The sequence below is a fragment of the Phyllostomus hastatus genome, unplaced genomic scaffold (genome assembly GCF_019186645.2).
Source record: "Phyllostomus hastatus isolate PE091 unplaced genomic scaffold, TTU_PhHast_1.1 phas_contig_57, whole genome shotgun sequence".
NCBI lineage: Eukaryota > Metazoa > Chordata > Mammalia > Chiroptera > Phyllostomidae > Phyllostomus > Phyllostomus hastatus.
The window spans coordinates 2,059,413-2,072,995 of NW_025333912.1; the positions used below are offsets into that span (position 1 = coordinate 2,059,413).

General features: G+C 36.3%; 1 non-coding gene across 1 annotated transcript; it reads right to left on the reverse strand.

Annotated features, from left to right (window-relative positions):
- Positions 1-2,030: 2,030 nt before the first annotated feature.
- On the reverse strand, positions 2,031-2,136 carry LOC123824510. Its single transcript, XR_006786715.1, has one exon. It is a non-coding gene; the product is annotated as a U6 spliceosomal RNA (small nuclear RNA).
- Positions 2,137-13,583: the final 11,447 nt, after the last annotated feature.

A 13,583-nucleotide genomic window follows, 5' to 3' on the forward strand; every position in this document is an offset into this window, starting at 1 on the left:
CCCACTAACCCAGGTGATAAATGACTCCCTTCCCCCCACTGCTAGTCCTCTTGCCTGAGGTTCTTCAAAATGCTGCATTAAATCTTCCAAGCTGCTAGAATCAATTCAATAAGAAAGTGCTTCTGCTCGGGAAACCCCAGGAACTGCCATCCCCAGCCTGCACAGATGAACAGGGAGAATTATGGGTTTGCAGCACACAGTGAGGAAGGAGGAATATAAGAGAGCCCAGGTTTAGAATTTTCACTGACCCCAAATGAGCTCTGAGCCACAGAAGGAGCAGAAATTGTCTGCCTCTTTCTTTCATTTCTCCTGAGCACTGATTTTAAACTTGAAATTAAATAGAAGTTAAACTCCAAACAGAATTGACCTTCTAAACTTCAAGTGCATACATAGCATGGGTTCAATATAAGCTTGAAAGAGATACTGGCACGTAACTCTGAGTTACTGACAGCCTGGCTCCTGGAGAGCAGTTTATATACAGGGAGAGCCTGACCCAGGGTCTTAATGTAATAACTATCATAGATTAAATGTACCTACTTATCTGTAATGTAAGAATAATCCTGTGATTTAGCTGCTGATAATACTTGTTTGGTGGATGAGAGCCATGTTACAACTGTGTTTGAAAAGAATTTTAAACTAACCCTACTGTGGGCAGGGCCCTTGGTGGGCACTTGAGTGCTAGTTTGAAGGAAAAAAATGTGTGTAAGAAGCATGTGATGTTTTTGCAGTGGTTTGAGGGCTGGGTTTGGTAATTATACTCTCCAATGCAAAAACCCAATGTGGCATAATGAAAAACACACCTCTGTTCTGCTTCCAAAGCGAATTCCAAATGCAGGACGGCCTTTGCCCAGGCTGCCTGTGTTCCATGGAGTGTGCCCGCGCTCCACTTCTGTGTCTGTGAGAGCGCCCGGATGAAAATAAGAGACGTAAAAATGGGCCGCCTCCTCCCTTTTGTTCCTGTGAAGTCTGTGCCTCTAAGCTACCCCTCCTCATCACCCTGATTGCTCAGTCGACCTATTTGAAAACACACACAAAACCAGTCTTAACAGAAGGAAAAGTAGTGGTGTGGGTAGCAAATCAACTGTGTAGTTCAAATCCTTATCACAATAAAATATTGTTCATTAAGTACCCTGCAGAGTTATAAAAAGGATGGTTTGTGTCAGGTAGGAATAAAAAGACAGCAAGGAATTGCAGAGTTTAGTGCAAAAGTACTTTCTTGCTACAAGATTGGTATCGAAGCCCTCTCTACAACATTGAATATTTGACTACAGGAACTCAGAACAACCAAAAATAGACTCATGGATTTTGAACCACATATTATGAATATTCATAACATCTGTCTTCCCTTTATCTAATAGCATTTGCTAATCAAAAGGGGAGATATGTTCAGTCTTTCTGTGTGAGAATCAGTGGATATAAAAATATCAGGTACTCCCCTGGGCGGCCTACATGGAGGACGTACATTATTCACCGTTTACATATTTTTGAGGGGCTTAGCAACTAGGTTATGGGGTGCTATTCTTGTTATATTCTCTTGAGGGTTACTTAGTGGAGAAATTCCTCTCAGAAGTCAGTTTCTGGAATGACTGTAATCTTTATGAACAACTTTCATAAAAAGGTTTTACTCCTTTTGCTTTTGTTGCTAGGCAGCTCAGTATTTCACAATTTGTACTGAACTTTCAGATACCATTTTGTGTAATAATGTTATCCCTGGTTTTTCATCTTATTCATCCAACTTTAATTTTCCCTTTTCCACAATTTCTTTACCTATACTTTTTATCTTACACTATGGTTTGGGATATATATTTTGGATTTAAATTTCTAAATAAAGTATCTAAAAAAAGGTTACTATTTTTTTCACCAGTTATGTTGACCAGAGAAGAACCATTGCTTTCTTTACCATGTGACACATTTTAGAAGATATTAGCCCAGTGGTCCTGGATATATTTTGGTTTATTTTTTCTTTTTTGTCATAACAATTGTTGCCATTTATTGAATTCTTACTGTGGTCCAGGTACTTTTTTATTTCCAAAAATATGGAATGCTTCATGAATTTACACGTCACCCTTGCATGTGGCCATGCTAATCTTTTCTGCATCATTCCAATTTTAGTGTATATGCTGCATAAGTAAGCACTATTTTAGTTTATTTTAAATGTTCCCAGCAGGTTCTAACATCAAACATCATTTGGTTGGTTACTTTCTCCCTTGGTATGCCTAGTTAGAATTAATGTTCCTTTTGACCCCACTTTCCCTCTCCCATACTTCTACCTCTTAACTATCATATACTTAGATTTTTGTGCTCTTCTTGAGCATTGTCTCAAAACCAAAATCATACAAAGACAGACATAAGGCCCAAACCAAACAGCAAACAAACAAACTACCCTATCTCCACCAGAAGCACCATAAAAACCAATTTAAAAAACCAATAATAAAATGAGAAAAATGGCTGCAATATATGACCACAGGTAAATTTTGCTAATATATGAATTTGTTAAGAGGAAAAAAGAAACCAAGAGTACTGGAAAAATTAATTAAAGGCATGAATAAGAAGTTGACTATAAAGAATATGAATGAACAAGTAATGTATTAAAAAGTTGAAACTTACTAATTATTTAAAAATGTAAATTAAGACTATATTGATATTAACTCCTCATTGGACCTATTGTTTGCAAATATCTTCTCCTATTTGGTTGACTTTTTGTTTTGTTGACGGTTTCTTTTGCTGTGCAGAAGCTTTTTAGTTTGAAATAGTCCTATTCATTTATTTTTGCCTTTACTTCCCTTGCCTTTGGGGTCAAATTCATAAAATCTTCTCTAAGACTGAGAACATAAGCACCTATGTTTAGCACTTATGTTTTCTTGTATATAATTTGTTTCAGATCTTTTATTTAAGTCTTTGATCCATTTTGAATTAATTTTTGTACATGGAGACAAACTGTAGTCTAGTTTTATTCTTTTGCATGTGGCTCTCTGGTTTTCCCAGCATCATTTATTGAAGAGACTTTCTTTTCTCCATTGTATGTTTTTGGTTTCTTTGTCAAAATTACTTGCCCATATACATGTGGTTTTATTTTGGGGCTCTCAGTTCTGTTCCATTGGTCTGCATGTCTGTTTTTCTGCCAATACCATGCTGTTTTGATTATCATAGCTCTGTAGTATAATTTGAAGTCAGGTAGTGTGATACCTCTAGCTTCATCCTTTTTTTTTCTCTCTCATGGTTGTTTTGGCTATTCAGGGTCTTTTGTGGTTCCATATAAATTTGATGATTTTTTCTTAAATGTCATTGGGATTTTGATGGGGATTGCATTAAATCTGTATATTGCTTTCAATAAGATGGATATTTTAACCACGTTGATTCTTCCAATCATGAACACAGAATATCTTTCCATTTCGTTGTGTCTTTTTCAATCTCTTTTAATAATGCTCTGTTGTTTTCAGTACATAGGTCCTTCACATCCTTTGTTGAGTTTATTCCTAGAAAGTTTATTCTTTTTGTTTCAATTGCAAAAGGAATTGTTTTTTTCCTTTCCTTTTCTGCAAATTTCATTGTTAGTATATAGGAATATCTACTAGCCGTGGATTTTATACCTTGATTTTGTATTCTGTAAATTTACCGTATCTGTTTATTGTTTCAAATAGTTTTTTGGTGGGGTCTTTATGGATTTCTACATAAAGAATCATGTCATCTGTTAAAAGTGGCACTTTTACTGTTAATATCCAAAAATATCTAAAAAAACTCATACAACTCAACACCAAACAAACAAGTGACCCAATTAAAGAATAGGCAGAAAACCTCAACAGACATTTCTTCCAAGAAGATATACAAATGGCCAACAGATATATAAAAAAATACTCAACTCCTCTAGCTATTAGGGAAATGCAAATCAAAAGTATAATGAGATACCACCTCATAGCTGTTTATATGGCTATTATCAACAAGACAAGTAATAAGTGTTGAAGAGATTGTAGAGAAAAAAAACCTCATTCACTGCTGATGGGAATATAAACTGATGTAGTCACTATGGAAAAACATATAGAGGTTTCTCAGAAAAATAAGAATAGAGTGTCCATGTGACCAGCAATTCCGCTTCTGGGTATCTACCCCCAAAATTTGAAAACATTTATTTGCAAAGATATGTGCACCACTATGTTCACTGCAGCATTATTACTAGTGGCCAAGACATGGAAACAACCAAAATATCCCTCAATAGATGACTGGATGAAGAAGATGTGATACATATATACAGTGGAATAATACTTAGCCATAAAAAATGAAATATTACCACTTATACCAACATGGATAAACTTTGAGAATATGATATTAAGTGAAATAACTCAGTCAGAAAAAGCTTAGAGCCATATGATTTCACTCATATGTGGGATATAAAACTGAAACTCATAGACACAGACAACAGTATGGTGGTTTCCAGAGGGAAGGGGGTGGAGGGGTGGTGAAGGTTAAAGGGGGCCAAACATGTGGTGGTGGTGGGCACACATGCAATATACAGATCATGTATCACAGAAATGGGCACTTGAAAACTGCATAATCTTATTAACTAACATCACCCCAGTAAATTTAATAAAATAAAAAAAGACCATACTGAGAGTTTTTTGTTTATCAGATTGGGAGGGAAAAAATTATAAAACCTGATGGGAACGTGATTACATTTTCCTGGAAAAAAACTTATGCTAAAGATGAAAAGCCTGTAACGCATTTTTAACTAACTCTCACACAGATCCGTAAGGAGACCGGTGCAGTTTGCAGTAGCGAGGAGCAGGAGACAACCCACACGTTCACCATCAGGGTGATGAGTAAGTGAAGCGCGTGCACACAGTGCAACACAGGCACCAATGATAACAAATTAGTTATATTTTCATGTAGCATGGATATACCTCAAAATCAAAGTATTTAAGGCTAATATATAAGAAACAAAATGAGTACAATTAGTACAGTGTTATCTGTATACATTAATATATATACACACACATACACACAATATGTATTTGTCTATATATTAAAAGCATATGTAGACACTACCACTATGACCTTTTTAAGGATATACATATTTCTACACAGAAGAATGAACACTGAATTAAAAGGATATATAGTAAATACATGAGGATCGGTACCTGGGAGGGAAAAAGATGGAGGACAAAGAGAATAAAGGTAACATAAGTGCAATACAAAAGAGGTCAGGCCTGGACCGGCGGGCCATGAACTGAAGTGTATGAGAAACTCGGCTTTGGGCAGTTGAGGTGTCTGTCTGTGGAACTGGAAATTGTACTTAGGCTAGAATTTATTCCAAGGCAATAATTAGTCTCTGTTGACCTTCTACCTTTTAAAAAACATAAGTAAAACATATTTCACAACAAAAAACCATCAATGTAAAGCCTGATTACTTTTCACACAGTGAGCCCATGCATGTAATCACCTCCCAGATGGAAAAACAGAACATTTTCCAGGCCTGGCCAGGTGGGTGCTCAGTTGGTTAGAGCGTTGTCCCAATATGCCACGCTTGCAGGTTTGACCCTTGGTCAGGGCACATAAAGGCACATACAAGAATCAACCAATGAATGCATGAATAAGTGGAACAACAAATATCCTCTCTCTCTTTCTCTCTCTTGAATCAACAAATAAAAATTTTTTAAGAAAGAACAGTTTCACTCCTAGAAGCCCTTAGAGTCTCTACCAGCCCATCACTGGGTTTTATCAATGGCAACAACTGTTCTCATTTCCCTCAGATTAGCTTTATCTGTGCTGGCCTTCCTATAAATGAAATTATGCAGTACATACTCTTTTGTGTCTGCTTCTTTCATACTCTAGTACACTTATGAGATTAACCCATTTTTTAAAGAGACAGTATAATGTTTTAATGTCTAAACATCACAGTATATTTATTCTAATATTGGAATACTAGAATATTTATTCTAGTATTCTTGTATACTAATATAAGGAGAGAACCTTAGGTTGCTCTCAGTTTTTTGTTATAATGGATAAGGCTGATATGAACACTCCTGTCAAAGTCTTTTTGGACAGATGCATTTGAGTGCCAAGGAGAGGGATAGCTGGGTCATCAGATTTGTATAGGATGAGATTTAGAAGATGCTGCCAGCCAATTTTTAGTTCCATCAGTAGTGTTTGAGAGTTCGCTTGTTCCATATCATCACCAACATTTGAGAACTGCTAATTTAGCCATTCTGGTGGGTGTCTTATTCTCATTTTTTTTAAAAATCAATTTCTGTATTTCATATAATTTTTTATCCAGGTTATATTTCACTAACATTTCTTTCATTCTTTTAGTCACAAGTTCTAGTGCCATCCCATTGTACCTACTAGTGAACCAAGTGTGGATCAATGGTTCTGCCTTCTTTGCCTTCCACGTCTCCTACTGTTTATTGCTGCACGGAATTATGCCACAGTCCAGATCAGTACCTTTATGTACTGAGGGCTAAACTTAAACTGGGCTTTCTTTTCAGCACCATTACTACTCTCCTAGTCCAGACCATCTTCATCTCTAATGCATTGCTGCAAGAGCCACGTGAGTCCCTAGTCTCCTGGATCTTCTTTAATCTTTTTTTTCTAGAGGTTTCTTTTCAAAACACAAAGCTGATCACCTAATTTCCCGAATTACTCTTCAGTGGCTCTTACTCAGCATTTATTTCGGATCTCATCGTTGACACTTCCTACGCTGCCTTCCCTACATACCCTTGCCATTCTTGCTCAGTGTTTCTTAAAAATTTTTTGACTTGGTCCACACACATAATGAAACAAAAGTGTTTTTTTAAAACAAAATTTATCCTTTCCACAGTGATGCACTCTGATTATTTTCCATTCCGTTTTATTCTACTTCATTGTACATGAAATACTGGCCATGACCCATGAAACTGGTTTGGTAACTGACAAATGGATTGCAACTTGCACTTTATAAAACACGTTAGCTCTGTTGTAGAAATCCCTCCCTTTCTCCTCTCTAGGAACCTTCTGCCACATATTTCTACCAGCTGTTGCTCATCTTCCAGGGCTCCACTCCAGGAAGCCTTTTTTTTTTGTGCTCCAGTTATGTACTCACTCTGTAATAGAATTGTCTCTCTACTTCTTATATTTTCCAGTGCACTGTAAAGTCCATGAACCCAAGGGATAAAATTTGCTTAACCAGCTTCATAACTCTAATGCCTGGCACATCACAGGCAATCAGTAAATGGTTGTTGGATGAATGAATGAATGATATATAATGTTTATTATAACATTTTTTACATACAGGGTGGTGCATAAGTAGGTTTACAGTTGTTTATGTGGAAAATAATACAATAATTAATTTAAAAATAATATAAGAATAAACTGTTTCACCTATTCACAACTGTAAACCCACTTTTGCCCCACCTTGTGTATGTCAATATTTATTCTTTTAATATTATAACATTAAAAACTGAGTAAGTAGCCAACATTTGGACATTTGAGAATATGGACTATTGTGATACAATGTAGGGGATGATATAGGTGAATATTTATTGTTATGAAACAGTGTCATTGGTTTATTGAGATTAAATGAAATAAAGCAGAGTAAGGGCTCCTTGGCAGACTGCAAGTACTCACCCAATATTTAACAACTACTTTTGCTATGGATTAATGAGATGTATTCAAAATATACAGATACTGAGATAAAAGAAAACTTGGCTGTAATAAAAGGAAGGTAGCTTTAGGACTCCAGGAAGGAAGAGAGAAAGAAAGAAAGTTAACACCTCTGGTGTTAACCAGTCTTTGTGATTAACCAGCTCTATGCTCCCATTTTACAGATGGAAAGATGAAGTCCAGAATGAATAAAGACCCCATCTTTGGAGAAACGGAGACTTTTTTTTTAAATGCCAAACAGAAAGGGCACCTGTGACATACATTTCAAACAAAAATATTTCTGGAGATGCCTGTGGGAACTGAAAAGAATCTGGTGGAAAGGCTTTGCAGGAACTTCACCTTTATTAGGACATAGAGATTTGCAAAATTCAGTGCATTGAACATGCCATATTAGCTTATTTTTTCTCAAATAGAACGTAATGCAATTATTTCAGTTGGAGCTTCCTTAGTTACAAGCACTCTATTTAGTCCCCCGTTCTGGAGGTCACCTTGACTGCACTGTGCATGCTCTGTTAATCTTGCATTTACTGACTCACTTTGGAACTGTTATCAATGACTCATCTCATCTTTCACAATTTGATCCTTCCTAATTTCATTCTGAATGGGTTTTTATTCTTATTTTCAACTTGTAATTACTTTACTGATGCCCTATTTTTAATACTAACACTATAGTATAAATCACCAGTGTTGTTTTTTTAAACAAAGTTTGATGAATGGCAAAGATTACAGCATTCTATCAACACATGTTTATCAAACATTTATGTTTCCGAACCTAGAATTATCATCAGATCTACCAGCATAACGTGTGAAATATTTGAAATGGGTCTTCTAGTTTAGTTTTTTTTAGACATTGGCGGGACATAACAGGCTAGTTTACATAGCTTTAAAAACCCAATCTGCAACTGATAGGAAAACAACAGTATTCCAAAAATGCAAGAAAGTTAAAAATCAGCTTTAAAAGTGATTTAAATTCTGATTATTTTTATATTATTGAAGTAATCTAATGGGAGCAAATAGTAGTTAAACAAAAAGGATCAAGGTCAAACACAAAAATAATTTCACTCAAGCAGATACCTACAGTGTAGACTCTCACCAAGGATGCCTTCTCTTACTACTCATAATCCAGGAGTGGCCTATTTTAGTATCCTTCCTATTTTCCCTTGTTTTCCTGTTTTAATTTCTTCTCCTTCATCTCAATGCCTTCCCCACATTCATTCCTTCACTTCTTGCTTTGTCTCTCTTTGCACTTGGTGGAGAGAAAGGAACCCTCCAACTAGCAATGAGGGAGCGCCACCTCCCTGGCTACTCAGCCAAGAGAAGGGAGAATGCGGACCCCACTGGGAATTGAGTCTAGAGATGGTCAGAGGAACTTCAAGACAGCTTCCAGCACCACTTAGTTCCCTGTCTTCTGTTTTCTCAGTTGATTCCCAAATGCTAGATAGGCTTGACTTTTTAAAAGTAATCCGAATTACTGCCCTTTATGTGCACTACTATGTGGTACGAAGGTGATTATGCATACCATTAAATAGGTGTCAGGCTAACATCGTTTCAGTTATATTCGATTTAATCTCTCAAGTATATTGTCCTATATGCAGTCATAAGACTTTTTGCTTATGTAGCATGTTCAGGTACTCAAGTCCAAACAGCTAAAGGAGACAGTCTATAGTACATTAGATCAAATAGATTTCAGGAATTGTAAAACAAAATGATATATTTTACACTTTTGGTTTAGTTCTCTGAAAAAAAAAACTCTCCCAGCATTTATGTCAAAAGAATGAATATATAAACTATTTATTCTAGGTATAATTTACTTGTGTGGGCATTTAATAGAATACCGAATCTTATAGTCACTGCATGATCTGAGTATATATAATTACACAATGTACATATACATGTAGAAGAAAGAAAGCAGTATGGGAATGTGAATCCAAAGTTCAGTTGCTACCATAATTGTTTATGATCTAAACATTCTTGAGTCTTGGATATTTTCTTCTTAAAACTAGTTTTTATATTTGAATATATAATTCCATTTCTTTATGATTATGGGAGAAGTTAAATACGTGTTTATTTGCTGGAATGTATTACATAGAATTTTTGGACATTGTGAATAAAGTCCCTATTTCTCTTTTGCACGACTGCATGGTTTTGTTTGTAATTTAATAAAATGTAGGAAGAAGATGAGTTGAGGGTTTAATCTCGGCTCAAGATCTGTTGTGCTTCTTACCATGTGTTGCAAGACTAATGAAGAGTTTTGGAATCTTTATGGAACTATGGCTGTCTAGCCTCTGGAGTCAGATATTGGATCCTCAATGGATAGCCACTGGACCCAATACACACAAATGGTTAGGAAAAATTTCTTGAATGAATTATTTTATATAATGATTCTATTGTACAGTGAACTCATTCATTTACTTAGGTAACCAACCAAAACTTTAGTCTATTTCATTGATTTTGTGGCTTATTTAGATATACTTTAAATAATTCCCTCATAATGAGGGAGAGGATAGGAAGGTTTCCATCGTTGTATTGTATTGAAAGCATGGTGGGAAATATGTCATTGAATTGTGTTGCATCTGAAAAGAAGATAAAAACTGTCAGGACTATGAAGAAAATACTTTCTAAACTTTTGAATCCCTGAATAGCACTAGGGGGTAGGTGGAAACTCTGAAGACAATAATTTTAAAACAAAAACAAGCTAGTCCTTTAATTATAGCATAATTATCCATATTTCAAACTGTGAATTCCCATTTGCTTTGGTCTTTTAAATAAATTATGCATGTTTTCCATAATGGGGCCCCACACCAAAACTCCTTTTTAATCTGAGAAAAACATTTCCAAGATCCAAATGAGTATCCAAACTCTGGGATATTAATTTGACTTTGGATTCCTCCATAAACTTTCCATGTTTAGCAATCTTTTTGAACTGCCCCTTGGGATACACATGTTTGTATTACACATATTCTATGTCTTTTAATAGTAACGTTTAGGAATTCAGTAGGAAAAAATAATGCCCTTGTAAATTTGATCTCTTTTGCAAACATCAGAACATGAAATGTTCTCTGGCTTACCCCCCACTAGGTTTACATTAATAAACCATCAGTTGTAAACCCAACCATCTAATTCCAAAGAAACTACCAACTTCAATATTATATGCTGTTTTATTCTGTTGTGCATTTACAAAGGATTAAGGCATAATGCATTTTTAATTAACTGAAATATTAATGGCAAAGGCTTTTAAGAGTAAATTTTTAAAGAATTGCTCATCATAAACATGGTTTCAATAGAATTTATTTATAAAGCTGGGTAGAGAACAAGGAATGGATAATTAAAACTTTTTAAAAAATGTTTTCCTTCTATATAAGATGGTTAACTTGAGGAACTTTATAGATAACAGTAAAAATGTGGGAACACTCTTGGGGCTATGCACTAATTCACAAATGCTGAGATTTTCTGTTTTTTTTTCTTTTGTTTTTTTTTTGCTGAGTTTTTGTGAAGCTGCTTGTATTAAACATGTAGAGCCTTGACTGTGTTCAGCTAACCAGACTCTTTAATGGGCCCACACTCCACCATCATAAATGCCTTTCTCAGTAGCCACTAGGATTCCTAAAACTGCAGCTAACCAGATGAAGAAGAGTAGCAAGGCCTGAACCAGAGCACTGATTAGTCCAATATTGTCTTGCTTTTAACTCTACTGTCTACAATTCAAAGCCAAGTCAAGGTTTTATACTGTGTATGAACTGATTTTCATGGCTTTGAAAACTCTGAAGCCAGTTAATCCCATCAAGGTGTGTGTGGCTAAATTGAACAGAAACCCAACAGTGAATCAAGCAATAAAATTATTTCTCAAATAAACTAGAAGTCCAGAAAAAAGCATCACAGACATTTAAGGAAAGCATCAAAGATGGAGGTTACTTGTAGTTTTCTGCTCCTTCTTTCTTGGTGTTCGATTTTCATGACTACAGGATAGTCCTATCCGTGTTCTTAGCAGGAAGAAGGACGTGCATAGGACCCATTTTTATGCCAACTAAGTCTATCTCTTTTTAACAAGGAAACTAGCATTCCTAGAAGCTCTGCCAGTAGAATTCTGCTTATTTACCAATGGCCAAACTCTCTCACATGAGTCACTTCTGTTTGAAAGGGCAGCTTGGGAAATCCAATTCCTTTTTGTTTGGGTATTTTGCTTCCCCCAGTAAAATCAACTCTCCACTGAAAAGGCAGAAAGGAGGAAAAAGAATATCGGGTAGACATGGGAGTGGTTCTAACATCCGATGTGGCTTGTTATGATGACCAAATTAATGATCCATTTTCTACTTTACTTCATGTTGTATAGATACAGCCTTAAGTACCCTCTATATTCAGAAAATCCAAAACCCTTTTATATCATGACGATAAACTTTAGTTCTCAAATCCTCCATTCTTTTCCAAAAGCCTAGCCAGAGCCTCAGGCTTCTCAGGTACTTCACAAGGTGTTAGCCGTAAGAGCAGAGTTTGGCAGAGTGGGTCAAAAGGATAGCTTTGGCATATTTGTCTTAGCCATTCTTTTCACTCACATAACTTAAATTTTGTTTCATTTTGGCACAATGAACTGTAAACTGATGATCATATACTCTTAATCTCTGGCCTACTTATGTTTCTGCATTAAGTAAGAAAACTCTTCACTTCTCAACATTCCTGCATAAGGTAAATCTGCAGCACTCATGCAATAACGAGTGACCCAGATTAGGGGTCTGCAAACTGGAGCTCACAGTCAAATCTGGCCAGTTGCATTTTTGGAAATAAAGTTTTCTTAGAACGCAGCTGCACCTATCCCTTGCTGTATTGCTGAGACAGCTGCTTTCACACTGGCAGAGCAGAGCTGAGTAATTGCAACAGAAACCACCTGGCCTGCAAAGCCTAAACTATCTACTATGTGGCCTTTCACAGACAGAGTTCGCTGATCCTTGATCCAGACAGTCAATATATAAAAGTGAGCACCTATTTGTACTTTGTGAGAATCACTTTCTTCTAAACCCATGACAAATACTTGTTCTTCCCGTTCTACCCCTGAGCCGCTGCCCCGCCACAGAAGTGGGGGCGCTGCAACAGAGACCTTTGAAGGAAGTGACAGAAATCACGTCACGGGAAGTGAAGCACAGGGGATAACTAGTTAGAGAGGTTTGAATGGGTGACGTAACTAGTGAGAAGCTTTAAAAAGTTGTGACTACCCATGTCAATCACTGAAGTGTGGTTATTAGCCCTCATTTATAGACTAAGAATGTAATTCAGAGTTAGGCCATTCTTCAAAACAGAAAGATCTAATTTTCAGGATAATGACATCAAAATAAAATTCTCCCAAAGAAAAGTAATTTAGTTTTTTTCCCTACAATTCCAAGTGAAATCACATATTTTCTTCACTGGGCCCCTAGAATATCTTAGTGGAGAGCGCTGTGATCATTTGTGTAAACATTTGATTCTCCCACTAATTCATGCAGGGAGGCACTGGCTTGCAGAGCTTTTCCTCTCCATTGCCCATCAGGGTGCAGATTATAGTAAGTGCTCAAAACATGATTTTTCACAGAAGAATTAATTAACTGTGTTTGAAATCTTATTTCAGTGATTTATGGATAGTGCAGAAAAGGTCTGATTATCAATGGTTTGCAGTCAAGGATTAACTTTGCCCTAAGAGATGTTTGTCTTGTTTTTTTTTTTTCCAGCTCCTAAGAGACAACCTTGAAGCCCCTGAAATGTCCAGCTGGATGAGTATTGTTTTGTTTACTTGGTGCCTTGGGCCACACCAGACAGTCTATGCTAACAATGTAATTTATAGCCGTGCAGTATCAGCTTGACTTCTGGAGGGGCGAGAAGCTAAGTTCAGTGATGCAGCCAGTCAGTCATGTCTGTGTGACTGAGCCCCAAGAAAAACTCTGGACAGCAAAGCTCACATGAGTTTCCCTGGTTGATGACTCTGTGTG